This window comes from Notolepis coatsorum (assembly GCF_963971535.1).
Source record: "Notolepis coatsorum genome assembly, chromosome: 18".
Lineage (NCBI taxonomy): Eukaryota > Metazoa > Chordata > Actinopteri > Aulopiformes > Paralepididae > Notolepis > Notolepis coatsorum.
This window is the reverse complement of record NC_140182.1, coordinates 88357943-88385186: the sequence shown is the minus strand read 5'-3', so window position 1 is coordinate 88385186 and position 27244 is coordinate 88357943. Positions and strand designations below refer to the sequence as shown.

General features: G+C 44.8%; 1 pseudogene across 1 annotated transcript in view; it reads right to left on the bottom strand.

Annotated features, from left to right (window-relative positions):
• Positions 1-27244, bottom strand: part of LOC311245426 (beta-parvin-like) — a 35016-nt pseudogene that overhangs the window by 472 nt on the left and 7300 nt on the right. The window contains exons 2-9 of the transcript in view: positions 17273-17340; positions 16581-16681; positions 15170-15228; positions 14907-14926; positions 14586-14647; positions 14355-14423; positions 9581-9682; positions 9369-9441 (exon numbers count right to left, since the gene is read on the bottom strand). The product of the transcript in view is annotated as a beta-parvin-like (transcript). The remainder of the gene's footprint in view (positions 1-9368; positions 9442-9580; positions 9683-14354; positions 14424-14585; positions 14648-14906; positions 14927-15169; positions 15229-16580; positions 16682-17272; positions 17341-27244) is intronic.

Below are 27244 nucleotides of genomic sequence, written 5' to 3'. Positions count from 1 at the left end.
TTCCATCAGGGTCCCCCATTTTCAATTCATATAGACATATATGACATACATGACATACAGATAGTCAGTACTGCTACATCTATACATTTATGACATACCAGATTTGCAAATACAGTACTTTTTGTGATACAGAAGGAGTCAAGAAAAGGGAGTATATACATTTGACGTAGAAACTGTACATTGGAGGAGGTTGGGTGGGGGGGGGGTTGGGTACATTGGGATATTGACAACCATACTGGGTAATTTACATTGGAGGTGGTTGGGGGGGGGGGGGGGGGGGGGCGGGGGGGCACACTGTATAAACAAGTAACACTGTACATTGAGGGGGGGGGGGAGGAGACACTGTACAAACAAACACAATTGTACATTGAACTATTGACAAAACCATACTAGGTAAATGACTGTACATTGGAGGGGGTTGGGTTAGGATATTTACAGGGGCCAGTGTTGAATTGCAGTCTCCCGTAGGTGTCCCTTGAGAGAGGTTTTGAAAGTGGGTAGTGATCCACATTCCTTTACAGCTTTGGGTAGGGCGTTCCACATTGATGTGGCATAATTGCGAAACGTGTTTAGTCCCTTATTTGAGCCGAATCTGGGTTTAACATGATTTGTGGAGCTCCCTCTGGTGTTGTGATCGTGGTATTCACTGACCTTTGGGAAGTATTTTGACATGTACATGGGTACCTTGGTCGTGTAGTGTATCTTGTAGACCAGGCCCATTGCAAGTTGTTGTACTCTGTCGTCTACTCTAAGCCATCCTAGGTTGTCAAAGTGGGCAGGGGTGAGGTGGGTTCTAGGAGTAAGGTCAAGCAGTAGTCTGACCAGTTTGTTTTGAGATGTTTGTAATTTTGTTTTTAGCGTCTTTGAGGTGCTTTGGTACCATGAGGTGCAAGCATAGTCGTAGTACCCCTGAATGAGTGCTCCTGCCAGAGTCTTCAGGGTGTTCTTGTTTACCAGAGAGGAGATCCGGTACAAGAATCGAGTTCGTTGGTTGACTTTTTTTATTACATTGGATGCCATTTTGTCACAGGAGAGATTAGCCTCTAGGATGGAACCCAGGTAGGTAATTTCATCTTTCCTTGTGACAATATTGTCACCCACTGTAACTGAGAAGCCGTCGGTCTTGCTGAGTTTGTTATTTGAACCGAAGAGAATGGACTCTGTTTTGCCCATGTGTAATGATAGTTTGTTATCAGCGAGCCATATGCAGATTCTGCCTAGTTCCGAGCTGAGGGTTTTTTCAACCTGTAACTTGTTCTTGTCAGAGACCAGCAGGGCTGAGTCGTCCGCAAACAGGAACAAGTTGCAGTCACAAGCTGACGACATGTCATTTGCATAAATTAGGAACAGTAGCGGTCCTAGTATGCTTCCTTGTGGAACACCACAGCTCACTGTGAGGGGGGGGGATAGAGTACCGTTTACCTCCACCATCTGTTCCCTCCCCTCAAGGTAGGATTGCATCCAGCTCACTGATAGACTATCAAAACCAATTGCTTTTAGCTTGTCAATCAGAATGGAGTGATTGACCGTGTCAAAGGCCTTTTGTAGGTCCAGCATGACCATGCCGCAGTATTTGCCTGCGTCCACCTCTTGTTTGATGTGGTCATTCAAATAGAGAAGGCATGTGTCAGTGGAGTGGGATGTTCTGAAGCCAGATTGGAATTCGTAGATTAGATTTTTTTCCGCTAGGTACTTTTCGACCTGTTCGTAGACTATTTTTTCCATGACTTTCGAGATGGAGGTGAGAATAGAAACAGGGCGGTAGTTGCCTGGGTCTAATTTGCTGCCCTTTTTGTGCAGAGGGGTCACCCTCGCAATTTTGAAGTCCTTGGGGACGTGTCCCTGTTTTATGGAGAGGTTTATTATGTGTGTGATGATTGGTGTGATGGCGGCTGCTGAGTCTCTGAGGAATTTGGAGGGGATGTTGTCATGGCCAGTGGCCTTGTTAGGTTGGAGGGCGCTCAGTTTATTGAGTACCTCATCTGTTGTTACCATTTCCAGCTTGAAGTCGTCCTTGCGGACCCCTAGGTTTTTGTAGTAAGCTACTATGTGTTCTACCCCATAAAGCCCTGAGTGGGAGGGTAGTTTGTTTACCAGTGTTGTGGCTATGTTTGTGAAGAAAATGTTTAAGTAATTGGCTACATCCAGCTTGTCTGTGATGAGCGTGTTGTCCGTTTTTATGTTTATGTTTGAGAATCTGGTTTTAAGTTTTTTACTGCATCCTAGTTGATTATTGAGTAATTTCCAAAGTTCACGTGGTTTGTTTTTGTTTTCCTCAGTTTTGTCATTGATGAAATTCTTTTTTGCAGTTTTGATCATGGAGTTTACGTCGTTTCTTAGTCTGTTTCTTTCTAGTTTGAGTTCAGTCACGTGGGCTTGGAGTTCACTGCTCGTGCTTTTAGTAAGCTTTGACTGACTTTTACGAAACTCAGAGCATTTTTTGTCTCTGGTTTTCATAGCGGCCAGTATTTCGGAGTGCATCCACGGCTCAGCGCGATTTTTTACCCTGGTGGTTCTTAGGGGGGCCATGTCGTTTAGTATTGCTGAGAATTTGGTTTTGAAACCTAGCCATGTTTCGTCAACCAGTGTACCATTGAGTTCATCTGACCAGTCCAGACTCTCCAGTTCAAGGTTGAAGGCCTCGCTAGAGTAGGTTTTGAGGTCTCTAGATGTGACTGTTTTGTGGCAGCCAGCCTTTTGTTTTAGTTTTTTGCGGGTACAGAATATCATATAATGATCACTTAACCCGCATGCTATAACCCCTTTATTTGAGATCTTGGAGTAATAGGGACCCGCCCATTTCATAAGATTCTGTCCCAGAGGACCCCAAATGGATATTTATTGTTAGATACAGTGTGCTTTAGTTGAGAATTCCATTACTGTCTAGATGCGAAGATGACAGAGGAGAGAGTGAAAACTATGACATAGATTTGTATACATTCGCTAAATTGGGTTTAACTTCTAGAGATTATTAGTGATATTGTATACATTATTTAATTGAGTTTAACTTCTAGAGATTATTAGTGATATTGTATACATTATTTAATTGAGTTTAACTTCTAGAGATTATTAGTGATATTGTATACATTATTTAATTGAGTTTAACTTCTAGAGATTATTAGTGATATTGTATACATTATTTAATTGAGTTTAACTTCTAGAGATTATTAGTGATATTGTATACATTATTTAATTGAGTTTAACTTCTAGAGATTATTAGTGATATTGTATACATTATTTAATTGAGTTTAACTTCTAGAGATTATTAGTGATATTGTATACATTATTTAATTGAGTTTAACTTCTAGAGATTATTAGTGATATTGTATACATTATTTAATTGAGTTTAACTTCTAGAGATTATGAGTGATATTGTATACATTATTTAATTGAGGTTAACTTCTAGAGATTATGAGTGATATTGTATTGTATACAGATTCATCATGTTTCTAGGGACCCCCTGGTGTGAGGTTTTGTCCGCTGCTCACCCACTCGCTCTGTTCCTTTAAGATATTTCGGTTAATTAATTGCATTCTCCTCTCCACACGCTTCTTCCTGTAGATGCCGTTTGATTGGTGCTCCCCCAACCACACGCTTCTGGAGCAATGATCAATCTCATCCCGCAGCTGTCACAGCTTGTCATTAAGCACCCCTTGGCTTTATATACCCTGATTCCCCTATTATTGATGTTGGATCGTTCTGAAATATTCTCTGCATTTGCCGTTTCCTTCCGTCGCTGCTTTCCCTGTTCTTTGCCTCCAGGACTCTCGAGAAATATTCCGTTTGGAGAACCTGCTTCCCCGTTACGAAGCGCTCGCCCTGTTTGATCTGCCCGCTTCACGCACAGCGCTCTGGTGAGTTTTTGTAAGACAGTCTTTTGGATTCAATCGTTTTTTGTGTGTGTTAAAGCACTGAAGAGATCCTGTTTTTCGTTCAGACTGTTCTCACCCTTTTTGCCTGTTGGATATTCACTTTGGATTTATTATTGTTTGGACATTGCTCACTGTGTGTTTCACACCGAAGATTCTGTCACTTGGATTTATTGTTTGGACATTGCTCACTGTGTGTTTCACACCGAAGATTCTGTCACTTGGATTTATTTGTTTGGACAAGTCACTTCACCTGTCACCTGTCAGTTTTCAATTGTGCACTGAGCTAACTCGGACTCTCTCTCCCTGTCCGCCTCCACCCCGGAGTATATGCTGGGAGGATTCTGCAGAGCGGCTCAGACGTCACGGACAGATTCCACAAACGTAACCCCCCGGGAGAAGCTGCAGAGCAGCAAACATTCCTCACATGCCTGTTTCCCAGTTTGTTCTGTTCTCCACCAAATTCTTTCTGTTTACTCAGTAAATAAACCCGCCCTTGATTTTGGCTAACTCTGAAACAACTCTCTCTGTGCCGTTTGCGTTTGGGGTCGGTGTCAAACCATAACACCTGGAAGTTCCTCAAGGACCCCACTTTCAGAACCAATGGCTTATAGTATAAAATATAGTTTTACACCAATTTATTTAAATAAATAATAATAATAATAATAATAATAATAATAATAATAATAATAATAATAATAATAATAATAATAATAATAATAATAATAATAATAATAATAATAATAATAATAATAATAATAATAATAATAATAATAATAATAATAATAATAATAATAATACTCTTTACAGCCCATTCATTCACATTGTATGATTGTGGAGGTAAACTGTTTCAAAGTAACTGAGAGTAATCAGATTAGATTGGGTAGGAGGGGTGGGTGGGTGGGGGACACTGTACAACTGTACAAGCAAAACTGTACATTGGAATATTGACAAAACCATACTTGGTCATTTACTGTACATTGGAGGGGGTTGGGTTAGGACATTTAAAGGGGCCAGTTTCAAATTGCAGTCTCCCGTAGGTGTTCTTTGAGAGTGTTTTTGAAAGTGGGTAGTGATTCACATTCCTTTACAGCTTTGGGTAGGGCGTTCCACATTGATGTGGCATAATTGCGAAACGTGTTTAGTCCCTTGTTTGAGCCAATCTGGGTTTAACATGATTTGTGGAGCTCCCTCTGGTGTTGTGATTGTGGTATTCACTGACCTTTGGGAAGTATTTTAACATGTACATGGGTACCTTGGTCGTGTAGTGTATCTTGTAGACCAGGCCCATTGCAAGTTGCTGTACTCTGTTGTCTACTCTATGCCATCCTAGGTTGTCAAAGTGGGCAGGGGTGAGGTGGGTTCTAGGAGTAAGGTCAAGCAGTAGTCTGACCAGTTTGTTTTGAGATGTTTGTAATTTAGTTTTTAGTGCCTTTGATGTGCTTTGGTACCATGAGGTGCAAGCATAGTCGTAGTACCCTTGAATGAGTGCTCCTGCCAGAGTCTTCAGGGTATTCTTGTTTACCAGTGAGGAGATCCGGTACAAGAATCGAGTTTGTTGGTTGACTTTTTACATTGGATGCCATTTTGTCACAGGAAAGATTTGTCTCTAGGATGGAACCCAGGTAGGTAATTTCTTCTTTCCTTGTGACAATATTGTCACCCACTGTAACTGAGAAGCCGTCGGTCTTGCTGAGTTTGTTATTTGAGCCGAAGAGAATGGACTCTGTTTTGCCCATGTGTAATGATAGTTTGTTATCAGCGAGCCATAGGCAGATTTTGCCTGGTTCCGAGCTGAGGGTTTTTTCAACCTGTAACTTGTTCTTGTCAGAGACCAGCAGGGCTGAGTCGTCCGCAAACAGGAACAAGTTGCAGTCACAAGCTGACGACATGTCATTTGCATAAATTAGGAACAGTATAGCGGTCCTAGTATGCTTCCTTGTGGAACACCACAGCTCACTGTGAGGGGGGGGGGGGGGGGGGGGGGTAGGGTACCGTTTACCTCCACCATCTGTTCTCTCCCCTCCAGGTAGGATTACATCCAGCTCACTGATAGACTATCAAAACCAATTGCTTTTAGCTTGTCAATCAGAATGGTGTGATTGACAGTGTCGAAGGCCTTTTGTAGGTCCAGCATGACCATGCCGCAGTATTTGCCCGCGTCCACTTCTTGTTTGATGTGGTCGTTTAAATAGAGAAGGCATGTGTCAGTGGAGTGGGATGTTCTGAAGCCAGATTGGAATTCGTAGATTAGATTTTTTTCCGCAAGGTACTTTTCGACCTGTTCGTATAAAAATGTTTCCATGACTTTCGAGATGGAGGTAAGGATAAAAACAGGGCGGTAGTTGCCTGGGTCTAATTTACTGCCGTTTTTGTGCAGGGGTGTTACTCTCGCAATTTTGAAGTCCTTGCGGACATGTCCCTGTTTTATAGAGAGGTTTATTATGTGTGTGATGACTGGGGTGATGGCGGCTGCTGAGTCTCTGAGGAATTTGGAGGGGATGTTGTCATGGCCAGTGGCCTTGTTAGGTTGGAGGGCGCTCAGTTTTTTGAGTACCTCATCTGTTGTTACCATTTCCAGTTTGAAGTCGTCTTTGTGGACCCCTAGGTTCTTGTAGTAAGCTACTATGTGTCCTACCCAGTGATGGGCAAGCTACTTGGAAAATGTAGCAAGCTACACTACAAGTTACTCTCGATTAAATATAGCTAAACTACAATGGAAGCTATCCCCAGAGAAATGTAGCAAGCTACACTACAAGAACATGGCTAAAATAGCTAGCTACATCGGCACTACTTTTTTTTTTTTTTTTTTACTTTGTGATCAAGTTTACACCAAACAAATAGGCAGGCAAAAAAATAGCTCAGTTTGATTGTTTATTATAAAACTGAAACAAGCCCTCGGTCTGGCTTTTTGTGTCATCCTTTTAACATGAGGAAAGAACTGTGGAAACGTAATAAATAAAAGGCAGTGAAACAATAATAAAATAAACACAAATATATACTCCCTCTATTGGAATGGAGACTTTTCAGCACAGGATAAACTACTGTTTCAACTCAAACCACAGTAACAAAATGACAATAACCTGGCCAAAGAAAAAGTGCAAGAAACATTTGTCTACAAAATAGACATTAACGAAATCCTATGTAACATTTATACATTCTTAAGTACGGAAATAAGCAGCATGGGGTAATCGGCATTGGAACTATACTACTACAGTATGTACTCAGAGTATAACACTCAAGCTTGACACTGCTAGACAAACAATACTATCCTTGGCTGCTAGATATGTAACTCACAAAACATTCCATGGCCACAGGTTGAGAACCACTGGTCTAGGACGATCTTTTCCCTATTTTTTTCTTTTCTCCACCCCCCAATGTACAGTGTACAGTGTCCCCCTACCCCAACCCCCCCCCCCCAATGTACAGCCCCCACCCACCAACCCCACCAACCCAACCTCCTCCAATGTACAGTTTCTACGTCAAATGTATATACACTCTTTTTCTGGACACTTTTTGTATCACAAACAGTACTGTATTTGCAAATCTGATATGTCATAAATGTATAGATGTAGCAGTACTGTCTATCTGTATGTCGTGTGTGTCATATATGTTATGATGAATTGAAAATGGGGGACCCTGATGTAAACAAGACGAAAGTCTTTCTCTGGTCTGCATCCCCTTAACAATTGTATGTATTGAGCTGTACTGTACTGTACCCATTCTGCAATCTGTTAATACACTTTTCAATCAATAATATTGTTCATAGCAGCTAGCCTATCTCAGACAGACTGTTACGTTAGTTAAAGCTGTTGATAAAAAGTGCACTGACTTGTGTGCTGTTTGGGAACAGTTGACAATGTTTATGTAAAGACAGTGAGGGTTTTCATCAGCTCACCTGAATATGTGTTCTCAAGTTAGTATTGGACGTGTGGGACGTCGAGAGCAGCTTCGTTTTTGGTTGACACAATAAACACCTAAACACATATGTTTTAGGTGTTTTTTCAGTCAAACTCATAAACGTGTCCAGGTAGGGCCATGGAGATGCAGTGTTGTTATTGTTGTTGACATCATCTTCATCAATGCCATCAGTGGAAACATCAAATCCCTCTGCCATTATTTCGCGCTGTTATTGTAAATTCATCCATTCATTCTCATTCAGTGGTCTGCGTTTAGATTTTCACTTCCTGGTTTGCGGCCTGGAGTCCCGCCCTATCCTGCCTCTGATTGGCCTACCCGTAATATTTTGGCCTACCATACCCAATCGTGAGTCGTCACTCATATCTAAACAAACCAAGTTTTTTTTTCTCCTCGCAGATCTTCCTGTCTAGACTGCGAAAGTAGCGTGTAACGTTTCTCGTCGCTACGTTACTACTTCGTTCTATAAATAGCTCCGCTTCAGAGAACGCTACCCTGGTTAAAAAGTTGCGAGCTACCAGCACGCTACTGAGAATTGTAGTTAAGCTATGTAGCTTCGCTACTTGTAGCAAGCTACTGCCCATCACTGGTCCTACCCCATAATGCCCTGAGTGGGAGGCTAGTTTGTTTACCAGTGTTGTGGCTATGTTTGTGAAGAAAATGTAATTGGCTACATCCAGCTTGTCTGTGATGAGCGTGTTGTCCGTCTTTATGTTTATGTTTGAAAATCTGGTTTTAAGTTTTTTACTGCAGCCTAGTTGATTATTGAGTAATTTCCAAAGTTCACGTGGTTTGTTTTTGTTTTCCTCAGTTTTGTCATTGATGAAATTTTTGTTTGCTGTTTTGATCATGGAGTTTACGTCATTTCTTAGTCTGTTTCTTTCCAGTTTGAGTTCAGTCACGTGGGCCTTGAGTTCACTGCTCGTGCTTTTGGTAAGCTTTGACTGACTTTTACGGAACTCAGAGCATTTTTTGTCTCTGGTTTTCATAGTGGTCAGTATTTCAGTGTGCATCCACAGCTCAGCGTGATTTTTTACCCTGGTGGTTCTTAGGGGGGCCATGTTGTTTAGTATTGTTGAAGATTTGGTTTTGAAGACGGGTGCATCTTTTTGTTGCATATCCGTGTTCCAATCCCCAATAAGAATCTTTTCTGCATCCTCAGCTCCAGCTAAGCACACATCCAACACATCATAAAATCCATTTACAATGGTACTGGTACCAATAATCAGATGCTGACAGTTATTCATAAACTGCAGCCAACAAGCCTTAGTTTGATTCATTATGTGAAAATTGTTACCAAGGCCTGGCTATTTTTAGTAAAACCAGACCCCGACACAAGCAGCACACTACTGTGTCAGCTCAGTAACAGGAAGTGTTTGTGCAGTGTGTGCAGTGTTTACAGTGAGGAAAGATCGCCATCTACTGGTTATTCTTTGATAACAATGTTACTCAAGGATGTCACATTTCCAGCCTTTGGGTGAATTTCCCCTTTAATGCAGTGCTTTCCTATGTGCCACCAGAGACGTCTCATAAAGGGAAGTGATTCAGACTATATACACCATAGCAATAGGTTTGTAATACCTTCAGGTCTGGCTTTGGGTTTCTTCAGACCTCCTTCCTGCATCAGCTCAAAGGAAAACGCCACTTTATGGACCTGAGTGGATGGAAATCAATTGTAATAATTGTTTATCTTATCTGTGAAAATGCTGTTGCAAAAAAAAATGTGAAATCAGTACATCAAGAAATTGCTATGTATCCGTCATCCCACGTTGACCTTTAAAAGCCAGACTCACCTTCTATTCGAAGCTCTCTGGGGTCAGGAAGAAGTAGTACAGAGGAACAAAGTAGGCTTCTAATAGTCCCATCAGCAGCACCAAGTACACACCGTCAGCAAACTACACACACACACGCACGCACGCACGCACGCACCAGTGGCGGCTGCTGACCAAATTTTTTGGTGAAGCACAAATTATTATATTATATGTTAAATTATATTTTTAAAACATCCCCCAATGTGTGTGGCAGTGGTGGCTGTGAGTTAAACATATTGGGGAGGACGGGAGAGATAAAAACATTTTAATAAAGAAGTACAGACACACAGTGTGGTTATGAAGACAGCAGACAGACACTACAGTTAAAGACAACAGGCACTAGTAATAAATACCTTGGAGTAACTCTTGACACACACGCCTCACTTACAAACATCACAAGAGAGGAGGAGGAGGAGGGGAGAGGAGGAGGAGAGGGAGAGGAGGAGAGGGGAGGAGGAGGAGGAGGAGGGGAGAGGAGAGTGAGAGGAGAGGAGGGGGAGAGGAGGAGAGGAGGGGAGAGGAGGAGGGGAGGAGAGAGAGGGAGGAGAGAGAGGAAGAGGAGGAGGAGGGAGAGGAAGAGGAGGAGGAGATGTTGTACAGAACGCATCACCAGATCAATCTCAGATGCACATCACTCAGCTCTATAGGAACTGAACGACACACAAATGAAATAAAGGCAATGAATGAACAGAAGAACAATGTTTCCACTCAGCTTTTACACAGTATAGAAAGCGCAGTCACGGAAGGGGCTAACCAACGCACGCAGTAAAATACAGCCAATTAATTCATAATCAACACAGACCGCCCCACACCAGCTACTAAATATAAAAAAAAAAATTCACTCATCATTGACGACGTTACAGGAAATAGTGTCCCTCGTAAATAGACTCCCTCCCATCTGATCACTTGTAAATTAAATCCATCCTTCGATATTTTCTGATGAAAAAGGTCTCCATTTGTCTTCCCCAGCCAGCCCACTCAGAGCGAGACTAAGTCGGCCCGTCTGACCTGGTAGTCCGATAACCTTGGTCGTGGGGGTCTACTGTATCTTGGTAGGTTTCAATGCAACTCCCGGTTCTCCCTGGCCACAGGTAAACACATGTTTCTTGAATCCTCCCCCAAACTCCTTACTATCTCCGATTACTGGAGATCACTGGTGATGACATCATCACAGTCACGCTGCGGTCCTAATGTTGGCGCAAAGTTTAATTTAGCCTACTGTGTTGTTACAGCTGTACTGTATTGTACCCATTCTGCAATCTGTTAATACAATTTTCAATCAATCAAACAGCCGGAGAACTTGATGACATCATCACAGTCACGGAGCTCTTCTCTGATTTGAGTGTCAGAACATTGAGGGCTGTCAATCATTCAATCCCTGTTCGTGTGTGGCGTGTGCAAAAATGCACGGGCGGGGCTTAGATGACTCAAACAGCCTATTTTGATTGGATAATAATCAACTAAGATTAACCCGTGCAGGAAAAGTTGCACTATAGTGATTGACAATGTTATGGTTTGAAACCGACCCCAATAGCACAACACAAGACAGGTATGAGAGTTAGCCAAAAACAGGGCATTATTTATTTAATACAAAAAAGCGGCACTCAGCCTTTAAGGGGGTAAAACATAAAACGTCCATGAACACAAAAAGGCGGCACTGTGCCTTTAACGGGCGAACAGGCTAAGGGACCAGGGGCACTGGAGAGGGGGACAGGGACAGAGGCCCGGAGAGGCGGGCTAGAGACAGGGACAGAGGCCCGGAGAGAGGGGCTGGGGACAGGGACAGGAATCCAACATCGGAGGCCGGGCACCGGGACAGGGGCCCGGTGAGGAGGCCTGGAACAAAGGGGCGAACAGGCTGGGAAAAGGTAACGGGGATCCTCTTCGTCCCTACCACCGAGTAGGGCTCTGCGGCTCAGCTCTCACAAGGAAACCTCCTCCTCCAGACCAGACGCTGCCCACGGGCAATGCAGCACACAGGGGGTCCGAGGGGAACGGGATGAGAACACGCCATCCTCCCGTGGAATAGGGAGCGATGGCGAGCCGGGGTCCGAGGGGAACGGGATGAGAACACGCCATCCTCCCGTGGAATAGGGAGCGATGGTGAGCCGGGGTCCGAGGGGAACGGGATGAGAACACGCCATCCTCCCGTGGAATAGGGAGCGATGGCGAGCCGGGGTCCGAGGGGAACGGGATCAGAACACGCCATCCTCCCGTGGAATAGGGAGCGATGGCGAGCCGGCTTGACGTCTGGAGTGGGAACACTGGAATCCTCCCGTAGAGAATTAGAGAGCGAAGGCGGTGTCCCACTCCAGGCAAACGGCGACAGGTGGTGATGGCTGGCACGTCGTCTCACGCCGGAGACGCGGCAGGTGATGGTAGCAACAAGATGGCACGACGTCTGGAGTGAGAACATAGGGATCCTCCCGTGGAAGTATAGAGAGCGAAGACGATGTCCCACTCCAGGAAACGGCAGTAGATGGTAGCGTACAGAACGACCCGACAAGGACTGGAGGGGAGTCTGCAATCAAGTACTCTCCCGAGCTGATCGCAAACTCCCAACAGGTGCGTGAAGTTAGAGGAGAAAAGTCCTCGCAAGGGTGGGGGCTGTTGAGGAGAGGAGACAAGGATAAAAGGTCCAGGGACAGGCGAATCCTCACAGTACCCCCCCTTCCAGGGACGGCTCCCAGACGTCAAAAGGGACCGTCCGGGAACGGGCAGGACAGGGGGCCGGGAGAACACAGGGAGAGTCCGGGGAAAAAAGTCAGGACGGACAAGGCTGGGACGAGCGACACCGGGGCAGGGGAGCGGCGACAGGAACCCAGGAGGGGCACGGAGAAACGGGGCAGAGGAACGGGGCCGGAGAGGGGAGAAAAAAAATCAGACAGCGGGGCAGGGGACATGACAGAGCAACAAACAAAAAAAAATGGGCCATGCTAGCAGGGGAAGCTACACCTAAAGTTGGGCTAGCAGAGGGACAGGGTAGCTGCCAGGGCATTACTAGCAACAGGGCCTAAGCTAGCTGCAACACATACATCAGCCTAGAGGCTGCGCTAGCTGCCGGAGCTAACAGCTAACAGGGGAGCTAACAGGGGAGCTAAGGAGGCTAACAGGGGAGCTAACAGGGGCTGTCTCACATACACTGTCTGTGCTGGCTGGGGTCGTCGACTGGTCGGGTCGTCCTGTTATGGTTTGAAACCGACCCCAATAGCACAACACAAGACAGGTATGAGAGTTAGCCAAAAACAGGGCATTGTTTATTTAATACAAAAAAGCGGCACTCAGCCTTTAAGGGGGTAAAACATAAAACGTCCATGAACACAAAAAGGCGGCACTGTGCCTTTAAGGGGCGAACAGGCTAAGGGACCAGGGGCACTGGAGAGGGGGACAGGGACAGAGGCCCGGAGAGGCGGGCTAGAGACAGGGACAGAGGCCCGGAGAGAGGGGCTGGGGACGGGGACAGAAATCCAACGGCGGAGGCCGGGCACCGGGACAGGGGCCCGGAACAAAGGGGCGAACAGGCTGGGAAAAGGTAACGGGGATCCTCTTCGTCCCTACCACCGAGTAGGGCTCTGCGGCTCAGCTCTCACAAGGAATCCTCCTCCTCCCGACCAGACGCTGCCCACGGGCAATGCAGCACACAGGGGGTCCGAGGGGAACGGGATGAGAACACGCCATCCTCCCGTGGAATAGGGAGCGATGGCGAGCCGGGGTCCGAGGGGAACGGGATGAGAACACGCCATCCTCCCGTGGAATAGGGAGCGATGGCGAGCCAGGGTCCGAGGGGAACGGGATGAGAACACGCCATCCTCCCGTGGAATAGGGAGCGATGGCGAGCCGGGGTCCGAGGGGAACGGGATCAGAACACGCCATCCTCCCGTGGAATAGGGAGCGATGGCGACCCGGCTTGACGTCTGGAGTGGGAACACTGGAATCTTCCCGTAGAGAATTAGAGAGCGAAGGCAGTGTCCCACTCCAGGCAAACGGCGACAGGTGGTGATGGCTGGCACGTCGTCTCACGCCGGAGACGCGGCAGGTGATGGTAGCAACAAGATGGCACGACGTCTGGAGTGAGAACATAGGGATCCTCCCGTGGAAGTATAGAGAGCGAAGACGATGTCCCACTCCAGGAAACGGCAGTAGATGGTAGCGTACAGAACGACCCGACAAGGACTGGAGGGGAGTCTGCAATCAAGTAATCTCCCGAGCTGATCGCAAACTCCCAACAGGTGCGTGAAGTTAGAGGAGAAAAGTCCTCGCAAGGGTGGGGGCTGTTGAGGAGAGGAGACAGGGAAAAAAGGTCCAGGGACAGGCGAATCCTCACAGACAGCTCGCCATTACTGCAGTTATGTGATGAGCAGGCCTGATCTGAGAGCTCAGAGCTGTCAATTGGCCATTTTTGAAGAAAAAAAATGCACTGGCATTTTTTTTACAGAGGAAAACATTTCTAATAAAAATATATATATAATAATAATAAAAATATATATATATATATGTAAATTAATAATAATTATGAGTGAATTTCTGCCTCAGGTGTTGTCATTGAATAACCTCCACTGGCACACACACACACACACACACACACACACACACACACACACACACACACACACACACACACACACACACACACACACACACACACACACACACACACACACACCAAATCAAGAGGGTATAATAACACATTGCAATGCATAAGGACTGTGATAATATGACCAATTTGTGGGTAAACCATTACAGAATAATATCTCACCTGAGATTCCAGTTCAGTAACTTCTAGGTTCAGCTTGTTCAGGTGTTTGTTCACAAAGGTAATGAGAGACTAGTGATGAGAATAGAACAAATCCAAAACTGCTTAAAAGTAAATAATAATAATAATTACAATTATTATAATAATCATCATAATAATAAAAAGAATAGCATATATAATTTCCATATTCAAGGATATGAACAATTTGTGATGCAATTTTGTTGTTGTTGTTACCGTTTTAACTACGTTGAGTTTGTCGGGAGCATGATCCAGCAACGTATCGAACGCATCCCTCTCTGAAATAGAGGCAATGAATGAACAGAAGAACAATGTTTCCACTCAGCTTTTACACAGTATAGAAAGTGCAGTGAATGCACAGGGGATTTGACTCTGTCATATGGTGACACATTACACAACAAGGTCTCACAGACTGACAAACACGACACGATGATATACTCTACAGATCTCTACATTCAATGGCAATATGAATTCTAACTGTCAGCCGTACTTGGAATTTATGTTGAGGCAAGACGGAATTATGACTGGTACACTCACCAAATCTACCCAACATCATCCTGGAACAGTCAAATACAAATAGACAATAGGTTGTTGTGTTTAAAATCAGAATTAGAAAAGCTGCTTACTCAAGTATATAGGTATACTATACTGTATATAAGAAATGCATATATATTCTTCACCTCTAGAGGGTGCTAAAGCATTGTAGAAAATTAACATAGGCAACATCATAGAGGAAAGAGGAATAATACTAGATGGGACCATGAATGTGATTTAATCCAAGAAAGGGTAGCAGCACTTACTCTGTGGTGGTCGTCAACTCCTTGGTCACGTTAGAAGTCTGCAGGATGCCCTCTTTTTTCTGTCCAAAACATCCAAATTAGTTACAATCCAACGTCAGATTCAGGTCGCTAACAATCAGGTCTCTGACATCAAGGCCACTTAATCATCCCACTCCCTTAATTGGCTGATATCAATCCCTGTCTCCTGAACCTTTCAGCCATTGTGTGATGTGTGCCTGGTGCCAGTGTATGGCAGCCATTGAGCCTGTGTAGCCCAAGGTTGGGTGCTACACAGTGGTGAGGAGGCAATTTCAACCCTACATTGTAAAACACTTTCAGGGTCTAGAATAGAATAGCTATATAAATGCAATTATCATTCATTCATTCATTCATTCATTCATTCATTCATTCATTCATTCATTCATTCATTCAACATAGTATTACACAACAAATAATATCATTGAAGTCAGTCAGGGGGAAAGTTTGGCTTTCCATGTTCCACTCAGGGGTGATGTAGTGTGCAGTAACTAATTGTACTTGTAGGGCTGTCAACGAATATTCTATATTGAAATTAATAATTGACTTGTAAAAAAATAAAAGAATAATAATAATTATATTAGATTGTGAAAAAGACAGCCCCCGGTGGGCGGTCGTTAGTGGTTAACATACCGTTGTATTCGTTCGGTACACTACACAGCCGTTCTGTACGGTACGGTACACACTGAAACGGTTCGGTTGGGTACGGATACGTGCACCTTTACACCCCTACCACCCACTGGCATCAGTAGCCTCCCTCTGTTTATCCCTGTGTCTGCTAGTGCCGGGTGCAGTGTCCACAGCAGAGTTACAAGTGGTAACCTAACATGTTGTGATCAGTGCTTTCAGCTGCTACGCCCCAAAACTGTGGAACACTCTCCTGCAGGTCATTAGGACAGCAGACTCGGTTGGCACTTTAAATAAACTGCTCAAAACATACCTTTTTAAACTATAGCTTTTAAAGTGACCTTTTTTTTCCTAAAGTGACTTGTAGTTAACTCTGCACAGACTTGCCATACTAGAATTACATAGAAGCTACTGTGCATGACAGAGCGGGCAACTGGGTATCGTAGTTCTCCCGCTCAATAAAAAAAAAAATTAAACACAATGTATATATTATGGCTTTAGTATCGCGGATATCTTAAAATGTTATATCCTCATAGACTGGGCTGGATCTTCCGGTTGTCTTCCGGGACGCGTGGACCATGAATGAATGAATGAATGAAAACTTTATTTAACAGATTGCAGAATGGGTACAATACAGTACGGCTCAATACATACAATTGTTAAGGGGATGCAGACCTGAGAAAGACGTTTGTCTTGTTTCCATCAGGGTCCCAGCCAGGGGAAGAGGTGGACTCGACTGCAGCGCTTTATAAAATGTATTATTGTTTACCTTCCTCTTGGCTTGAAGCTGTCTGTGGTAGTTATCAGAGGAATCCCCCGGGATCTCCCCTCCCCACAGCGTCACCCCCACAATGGTGTAGGTCAGTGTTTCTCAAAGTGGGGGGCGCGCCTTGAGATTTATTTTAAGTAATTTTTATTTATTTTTTTAGAGAAAATTATCACTAAAGTGCTATCTGTTGCAGCTGCACAGTTCTCCATGAAAATACCATTTCTCAAAATCTGAAAATCATTATTTAATAAAACACAGAAAAGGATCACCAAGTTACTCTGGATAAAAAAAACCTTTACAGACAACATTGAGACAAAGCTTCTTGACACATCTCCATCCAAACTCTTGGAAGAACTCTTTGAAATCTCATCTGATACCACCTAGAGAGCTAGTTTCAGAGTGTGGTGCTGAGTACCAAGTATCTCATCTCATGGCCCACCAAGTATCTCATGATGCAGCAGTTAAGGTGTTGATACCATTCAGCACCACATACAGTATCTGTGTGAAGCTGGCTTTTCATCCATGACAGCTCTGAAAACAAAAGATAGGGCCAATTTGAAAGGTCACGATATAAATTTCAATCAATTTAAACATGGCCCATTTCATGACTATTTTGTTGGGGCGAGGGGGGGGGGGGGCAAAATATTTTGGTCCGCCAAAGGGGGGCCCGACAGAAAAAGTTTGAGAAGCACTGGTGTAGGTGATGATCATCACCACTAGGGGCAGCAGGTAGACCAGCACCGTCACTATGATGTGATACCTGCACAGGCAGAAGGAATTTGGAAATTACCTTCTTACATTGTCTTTGTTTGTCTTCATTCCTGAAGCAGGTCGTATCCGAATCAGGGTGGGGTGTGGTCATTTTGCTTAAAAAAAATACAATTGGTGACTTGTGATTAACTTTTGATGTAAGGCTAGAAAGAGTGTGTATGCGTGTACACGTGTGTGTGTGTGTGTGTGTGTGTGTGTGTGTGTGTGTGTGTGTGTGTGTGTGTGTGTGTGTGTGTGTGTGTGTGTGTGTGTGTGTGCGCGCGCGAGCGTGTGTGTGTGTGTGACCACAGTTTAGAGCTCCTATGACACAAGACAAGAGCAACTGCATCCTAGCATTTGTTTAATTGATTCTAGGGAATCAAAAGTATTGTATAGAAATAGTGAGTGAATACTTGATGCAACGAATAGTTAATGACTTCAAAACTGATGTAACATTGAAATGAGATTTGACCAATCAGAGCATTAGGCCCGCCTCCTACGTTCAACCTTGAACTCCGGTCAAGCCCAGTTATTTCTTTTGGAGTCAAGAATGACATCAGGTGGATGTTAAGACGTCCCTCGCGTCGGAAATAATTGTAACGTGAGAAAGAATACTTGATATATGATAACTATCAGCAGATTACTGATAGAAGAGCAGTATGTGAGAGAATACTTCTATGATACCCTGAGTTGATTTCGAAAAAATAACCTTTGTGGATATTGTGAAAAGTGCGCGAGCGGATTTACCATACATTCGTCGACGGTTGCTAGTTAGCATCAGAGAAACCCTTGGTAAGTCAAACAAGAGAAATGTGAATATTAGAAAGTTGTGTTAACATGAGAATTGAGTGTAATGTGAATATTAGAACGTTGTGTTAATATGAGAATTTTGTGTAACGATTAACGTTACCCTGGCTAATTAGCCACCGTGAGCTTGTTGTAGTTAGCTGCCATAATAAGCAGTATAACGTTAGCTGGAATGTCGCAACATTGCTCCTCACAAGCACGTGGGGGCCGGGGGGCCGATATACAGACAGGCGATGCATGAAAACAGAATGAAAAGAGTGAACCCATTTACAGGTTGTAAATGCACTTTATTGTATACGGTTACAAATGCCAAATTGAAGATACTTTATTGAATGAGACATTGATATGCACTTATGGTTTTGTATTGCAAGGCTGGGTTTTTGAGTTGGAGTTGATTTGGATCCTGGATTTGTCTGTTCGTCTGCTGGTTCCTTGGACTGCATCGGCGACGACAGGCTGGCGAGCCTCCCACGAGAACGACCTGTGAAGTGAACAACAAGTACAGAGTTAGGGCTCGTGTCCACCTGCCTCATATTTATGACCGCACGCGTATTTTTTCAATGTATCCCAATGGGGAGAGAGCGTATGCGGCCGCATGCGCCGCCTATAGAAAGTGCGCTGCAGTCGGCTTCTTTTTTCAGCTTTTTTGTGCGGCCGAAAGTTTAAACTTTCGTAACTTTTCAGAGCGATGCGCTGAGCTCATTTTCAGACAACCAATCACAGCATTCATATCTACCACTCTGTTTGTAACCTGACACGGGAGCTGCCTGCCTGTCTGGCTGTCTCCCACAGTAGACGGGCCATTGAGATTCGCAACAAAACACAAATACACTAATAATAATAACTACACGAATACACTACTAAAAAGCTAATAAAAAGCAAAGGGCGAACTGTGGTGTCAGGCAATAACTATATATATAATTAATATACAATAAAGTTATTAAAATATGCTATAATATGTGCAAAACCGCGGCATGAAAAAACGATAAAAGGATGGCTGTAGATTTCTTTCTGTCATCTACAAGATGCGCTTCATGCCAGCGCTGCCGGCGCACTATCAGTGTTTTTGTGAGCCAGGTGGACGCGGGCCCTTAAGTTGCTTTCTACAGAGCGGTAGGATATAGAGCTGCCGCGAAAACCGCATTACCGCGGTATCGCTGTTACATCACGCCCACCGCAGAGTTAGGCTGAATACCGCATCACCGCTGTTTTTTTATAATAATAAAGTTCCCTGCTCTCGTTGGGCTTGCGGCTCTGCAGATATACCCTACTCCTCTGTCGAGGTTCCAAGCGACCCTATTGGGTAGAAGTGGTACCAGAAAAGTCACGTGAAACACTGCAGACCACTGATTGGTCAGAAGAGCGACCACTGATTGGTCACACGTTGGAGCGACCTGCACAAAAGCAGAAAGCCGCCATCTTTACTGGCTCGCTAAGGAATGGATTCATTCAGGATTCACTGTGTATTCTGCCTCATTTATTGATGAAACAAAACCGACATCAACCCAATTTACCACCGAGCGGAGAGTTTAGTGTCACAAAAATATCGCTGATGTGTTAAGCTTGTTGTTGTTGTTGCTAACGTCAGCAGATAGACACGAGAGGTAACGTTACACCCGGGTTGCTTGGTAGAATAGACACAATGAGAGGTAACGTTAGCTTTAGCAGAATAGACAAAACGAGAGTCTGGTTAATGTTGTTATTGATTGATTGATTGAAACTGTGTTAAACTCTGGCTTGCTGCAAGCCCTCGGAGGCTCGGACATAGCTATGCTTGCGGAGCTTTCAGTGTACACAAGCGTCCCCACACGGAGACAAACTGAGTAGTAGCTGCAGTGGAAAAGGAACGAAGTACCAGTTACCTAAAGCGAGTCGAGTAGGTACTATGCAGTAGCCATTAGACTAGAGGCAGGCTATTATGCTATAAAGAGTAGACAAACAAACAAAAAATGCTTTCAAACTTTTTTTTTTTTTTTTTTTTTTTGCAGTAATACCGTCCGCGGTATGAAATATTTCGCAAATTTGTGCAGTAAGGAAAACATCAATACCGCGGCAGCTCTAGTAGGATAGGCTCACTCCATTCCACACGTTTCCCAAGATGGATTCGTATCACTGAACTGAGTTAAAGTACCACGGACACCAAGCGTCCGGAAACACATGGACAGAGTTTAATCACCATTCATGGAATGAGTGAAATCGTTGTTTGTGAATTGATAGAGATAACTGAATTGTAATAGGGTTCAGATTCAGGTTCCTTGTTGTTAAGTATACTGCTCGTATACTGCTCTATATGAATTGAAAATGGGGGACCCTGATGGAAACAAGACAAACGTCTTTCTCAGGTCTGCATCCCCTTAACAATTGTATGTATTGAGCCGTACTGTACCCATTCTGCAATCTGTTAAATAAAGTTTTCATTCATTCATTCATTCACTCAGGGAAACCATTTTTGTTTGTTTCATTGCTTTTGGGTTAACAGAGCTTTTTGATTTAAGATGGTTGGATATAAGGGTCTTCTAATTCAAAGATTAAGAGTCCCGGTTCCTAAAACATAGCTGATCCATTTAGTTAAGTTAAAAATTAACATAACATGTAGATAATATTAACATAACGTGGATAATATTAACATAGCATATAGATAATTAAAATAGCACATAGATAATAATTAAACCAGTCACTAGATATAATTAAAATAGTAACTAAAGTAGTGGAACCAGGGAAGGTTTAAGCATCAGACCCAAGGTGTTTTGTACATATTCATTTCATTCTCCTTGTTTTATTCATTGTACAGTGTATTCTCCTGATCTGTGGAAAGAAAATAAACCAAAGAAGGTAAGGAAGAATTAAAAGAGACACGCATTCCCTTACCTTCAAACATAGATCATTTGTCAGTGTGCTTCATTCTTGTGCAGACCATCTCTCTTCCGAGGCGAACTTGGTTTCTTCTGATCTGGTCCAAACCCACCTGATACCTCGTCTAGTTACTAAGCTAGTGTTACACATGCGTATCGTGCTGTGGCCTGTCAGCCTATAGGTTAGTTGTGTGCACCAACCTCATTATGAGCTCAGCACATGTATGTGACTGAAAAAAAGACCCAAGAATGTCTGGCTGCATTTACGGTGTTTCTCTCCCTTGGCCTGTTTGTAATCTATGTGGACATACTATAAGTCATGCATGCATATGGCAGCACGTCTATTGTCTCTGTTCAGTGTTTGCTCATGTTTTGTTTGTAACTTGTCTTTTTATTAGTTTTTAACACTTTTTGTACACAACGACCCAGACCCATCCACCGGCTTCCCTCCCGCTGACTCTGCCAATCGAGCCAGTATGACGGCCGGCCAAGCCGGAAGCAACGCTGACAGCTGGATTCGATACCAGTGTCTCTTGCGTTGGTGACGAGCGCCTTGTCCGCTGCGCCACCCAGCCACTAATTAAGACATTTTAAACAGACAGTAACATGTAAGCTATTGTGAAAGTTAAAACTTTTCTTTTTGTTATTTATTTTAAATTTGTTTCCAATCTTAGGGGGGCTAATATTACATTTAAGGTTACAAAGGGGTCTAGAACAACCACTGGGTTAAAGTAATGTCACATCTTACCTGTGCAACTGTATATGTTAAAGTAATGTCACATCTTACCTGTGCAACTGTATGTTAAAGTAATGTCACATCTTACCTGTACAACTGTATATGTTAAAGTAATGTCACATCTTACCTGTGCAACTGTATGTTAAAGTAATGTCACATCTTACCTGTACAACTGTATATGTTAAAGTAATGTCACATCTTACCTGTGCAACTGTATATGTTAAAGTAATGTCACATCTTACCTGTGCAACTGTATATGTTAAAGTAATGTCACATCTTACCTGTGCAACTGTATATGTTAAAGTAATGTCACATCTTACCTGTGCAACTGTATATGTTAAAGTAATGTCACATCTTACCTGTGCAACTGTATATGTTAAAGTAATGTCACATCTTACCTGTGCAACTGTATATGTTAAAGTAATGTCACATCTTACCTGTGCAACGGTATAGGTTAACATAATGATGTCACACCACTTTTACATGTTTTTATGTGTCTATGTTATGTCTATGTGATGTGTTGTGATGTCATGTGTCTTTACGGTGTCTGTATGATACATGTCTGAACACTTCGTTCCCCTCCCCCCTACAAGACCACAATGGAAATAAGCTCTGAGCTTTTTTGTGTCTATCCTTGGCAGTATTCCAGACTATGCTTCTGTCACATGTTATTTATATATTGTCAAAAGAAATGTGTGTACGCATGGAGTCTGAACCTCTCCGAGAAGTCTGCAGATTCACAGGTCAACAAGGTCAAGGTGAGTGTCTGCAGTGGTGGACAAAGTACACAGTTCCTTTACTTGAGTAAAAGTAGAAATACCCAGATAAATTAGTACTCTGGAAAAAGTAAAAGTCCTCCATTCAAATTCTACTTAAGTAAAAGTAGAGAGGTATTTGCTATTGAATGTTCCTAAGTATCTAAAGTAAAAGTATGCATTCAACATGAGGTATGATGTGTATTGACCTCTGAAGGTTATGTTAAAGTGATAATGTGGTCCAGTTATGCTGCTCCGATTAAAGGTTATGTTCTGTTCCGTTAGGGGCTCTGCTTGGCATCACTACTGCACTATCTCGCATATGTGCACGCGCACTGAATAAAGACCACAAATGTACCTTTAATCCCAATATTCGTCTGACCACACCCCTCATCAGCTTACCTTCATAAGCAGGTGTGTGGTCACCTGCTCTCCTCCTTCTCGCTTTCACCACAAGGAAGAAGTGCCTCGGTAGATCCCCACACTTGACACCATGATGGAAGAAAGGATTAGGAACAGCTTGGGAAACAAGGATACGTTGACATCATATCTTTATTTTCTCTCTCACTATTTTCGAGAAAATACGGCGATATTGTCTTCATACTGGAGTGTCTGGAAGATGATGATCATTCTAAAAACCCTCCACCGGTTTTCGTATTGGGAGCACGCCGCTGCATGCTTCTCAACTGCAGTTCTTTGCTGTGTTTGTTGGGGTGAAACCTGTCAGGCCACAGCTGAACTGTCGGACATGCCGCTGTTGTGAGAAGCGGTGCGTTCCAGGTTGGGTGAGTAGTGTTTGTGCTGGCAGGCTCCACTTGTCTGTTAGTGCTATGGGGGCTACTTGACAATGTTTATGGAAACCGGCCCCAGGCTAGGGTCCTTTGTTCAGCCACCTAGGCGACAGAAGGCCTTGGTCTGAAGACCATTATAGTTTTAACTAGTGGGCCGCGACCATTAACACTGGTGATCCCTGTGTGTTCTGGACGAGTGGACATCTCTCTGTCACCGTGTTAAGGCCCCATCTTTCATATCCAAATGAGAGTATTCCTTCACGAGGGGATATGTGCATGGATGTGCGATAGCGGCAGATCCATGTTCAAGTCAGCTACACAGGCCAGTTGGTATTGTGCTGATTCCGTCGGGTGTTGGTAAAATCACCGTCGTAAAGCGGTGTTGACATCTTGTTTTCTCTTTTCTCTTAAAAAGTGAGGGGAGGTTCAGAACGGCGGCCTGTCTGGGTGAGTGTTATGTCATTGTTTACATGTTCAGGTGATAGCTGCTTAGCTTACGGTTAGCCAGTCAGCTGTTAACTGCTGCGTTAGCCTGCTGGGATCGCTGCATGGCCTGCTTGGTGGGCCTACTGTTAGCCAGTCAGCTGTTAGCTGCGGGGCTAGCATGTCGTGATCACTAGGTAACGTTAGCTTGCTGCTATAGGCCATGGCCTGGCGCGGGGTAGCTTTAGCTTCTCGCGTGCCGCCGTGAGCTCGCTTCTGGTCGCGTGCGCCGTTAGCTCGGCGTCTCGCGAGCAGGAGCAGTAGCGCCCGAACGGTTGGAGCGGCCGTTAGCTTGATGCTATTTTGTTGAACGTGCTTTGATTTTAACATGTTTTACACTCTTGACTACGACGTCATCCTTGACAGGGGATGTTTCGTCGACCCTGCCCTGAGCCAGGACGGCAAGGTTGCATCAACAAAGAGGACTGTAGTGCGGGTTGGAGCGGCGACGCTGCCCAGTTCGAACAACACAGGAGCGGCTGTGTTCCTACGGTGTCTGTGACTGCACTTCGCTGATCTACGTTCCGGGTAGGATCAGGTTTGACCAGACCTTATAACACGTCTTCTGGTTTTACTTTTCTAAATGTATTGTGAATAACAATGTTTTTCCCAAAACGTGTGTTGCTGCAATGCATTTAGGATACGACGCGGGTTATGTGTGAGCTGTTTTGTCACTGGCAGTTAGCTTCTCCGTGCAAATCGGGATGTAATGATCTGGTTGTTGTGTGAGAAACATCATGGTGTTTATATGTGCCGTGTACTCACAACTAAGGTAACTAACCTATGAAGCTATGCTTGGTGACAAGTGAGTAAAAGAATGTTCTTTTCTCAGCCTGTGATGATAATGAACAGTGTGTTCACATATTAACAGGTTTTCCTGTTTTAACTGGCCGTATTGAGGGTAAAATAAGAGGATTGTGTTTCCCCCCGGTTCCCTGGGGACTTTTTCATCCTTCTATCAGACATGTTGTGCACTAATTGTGTCTTTTGTGTGGTAGGGATGCGATGTAACCCTTAGCTTGATTGCTGAGGTTGTGCTAAAACTGCAGGAGAAACTTTATTTTCCTAAAAGAAAAGATGGTTTGGTCGCTGTCGTGTGTGCTTAGCAAGGCCTGTGGCCGATACTAATCGAGAATGATGTATTCTCTCATTGTGAAAAACGTCGTTCCTCTGTTGAGTGTTTTTGCCATTTTTTGTAGTTGATGATGGGTTGTGTGTGTCATGTGACCTACAACTGGGTTGGACTGGCCACAGAAGCACATGTGTATGTTGGACCGGGGCTCTTAGAGCCCTCTCTATTCTGTGTTTTTTCCTTAGTAAAAATCAGATTAGCTCATGCGCTGTGTGGAGCTGTCAAACGCTTCATAGAGCTGACTATGACTGTGTCATATTCTCTTTTTGTCATTACATCGTATCATGGGTGTGGGGTCGTAAAGGGGTGAACTGGTAACCTTTCCTCTCCCCCTTGTTTCTGTCGGTCAGGGGTACACCCCCTGTCCTTCAAGGTTCCCGTCACGTGGCGGTTTGGCACGTTACGGGGGGGGGGGGGGGCGGGGGGGGAGTTTCCTGGTCCCACGGCCTGGTATATTGGGCGTGTGCACCGCAGGAATTCCCCCGCCATAGAGTACGTCACCGTGCGCGTCTCTGTTGGTAGGACTTCCGTGTGCTGTTCAGGTCCATGTGATGGGTCTGTTTCAGGGGGGTGGTCAGGGCTCCTCCTCACCAAGCGCCTATTCGGGCCTTCTGTGAGTTCGGACTCCTTCTTCCATGTGAGGGAGCCTCCATCAGAGTACAGAGCCTTCCTCCTCAGATTGTCAAAGTGAGTGGACCCTCTAGAAGGGTCCTATTCTATTGTATATGTATTCGATTCAATTCGATTATTGAGTGTGTATGGGTTCAGTGCCTCTTCCCCGGAGAGCCCTAAAACCAATTTTTTACATGACTCAAGGTGCAATATATTCTTTTCAATCTGTACAGCTCGCGTGGGAAGTCTCTCTGGGGATCCCCGTCTCCTTCCTATGGGAGGGTGGTGGGGTGTAAAAATGTGAAATTTTTTTACCCCTGGCTGTGTAGACTGGGATACATACTGTTGATGCTTCCTTCTTTTCTATTCACAAAGTGTTGGAGTTAGGAAGTGTCACACCCCTCTTGTCGTTCCCCTGGGCGCCTTGGGGATTCAATGACAAGTCTAAATAGCCTGTTCATTGATGGGGGTGTGTCCCGACGCACGTATAGTGCTAGCTCGCTGTAAACAGGCGACTGACTGGCACGCCTTGGTTGCTTGTGGTTGAAACAGCGTTTTTATAAAGCAACTGAGATGGGGGTTTTTCCTCTTCCGACGACCAAATCCCACGACCTGGGTTGGTTTTTCGACGGATTCTCGTTCATGTCTGGGGGATGATGACGGAATGGATCTGAACATATGTAGAGGGGTCTCACGCCCTTGGGGTGGGCCACCAGGCGCGGTTCGCCCGAACGTCTGGGTGGCGCCTTCTTTTCATGTTAAGATCGACACGCATATCTGCCCTTCTCCTGGAGTAGGCATGTCGGCGTGGTTAGGGCACGGGACTGGTTCTGGTCGCGCTGGTCCGGATCAGTTGAACCCGTTGTCCGCCGGGGATGCAGATCTGCTGTTCTGGTACCCTGAGGGACTTGGGCTTTTTTCAGGGGGAAAAATGCCAGGTCGGTCCGGGTGTCACAGGGTTAAGCGCTATGGATCTCGTCGGATCTCGGCCGCTACACAGGCAGTGGTGCAGTCGTGGTCACACGCGGTTACACGCCGTGTTACTAGATGATCAGTACGCGCGCACAAAGATGCGCTCTATCCACATATTACGACTGCACCGCTGTACACAGGTTGGTCCTGGTTAGTACTTGGTTGGGAGACCGCCTGGGAAGGCCAGGTGCGGTGTGCTTAGGGGCTGGTTCTCCATTCTTTTTCGCTCCTCTCTCGCGCATGGCGAAGAGGGGCCTGTTGGGGTGGTCTTTGACCTCCTCTGGTGACCCTGTGCTTCCCGTATCGCCAGGCCCGGTCCGAGGTAATGTTCATCGACCTGTAGGCCTGGGTTAACCCTTTTTTGAAAACTGAGACACTTGTACTGCGGTATAGCCGGTGTATACCCGCAGGTGTGTTTTGGAGTTTTTTCTTGAGGGGTTATAGGAACAACCACCGCATTGGGTAACACCAAGGTGGTTGATTCCCTGGTGTGTTGGTGCAGTGTCAACTCCCGGGTTCACCGGTTGAGGGTGCCCCTGCACGTTCATGACGTCTGCCAATCGTGTCAGCCTTCTCTGCCTCGACCCCTCTGGGTGGGGGTTTTTAAATGGAGGCTTGGTCATGCAACACCGCCAGCTTACGCTCCTTCCGCCGGGGCGGCTGTGTTCAGCTGTCCCCTCTGGCGCCTGTCTCGTCCGCAGTCTCCAGGCTAGGGTTAATAGCCTGTTGCCTGGTTTTTTCCCCGGTGCGCTGCCTGCTTCCGTTGGTTAACCT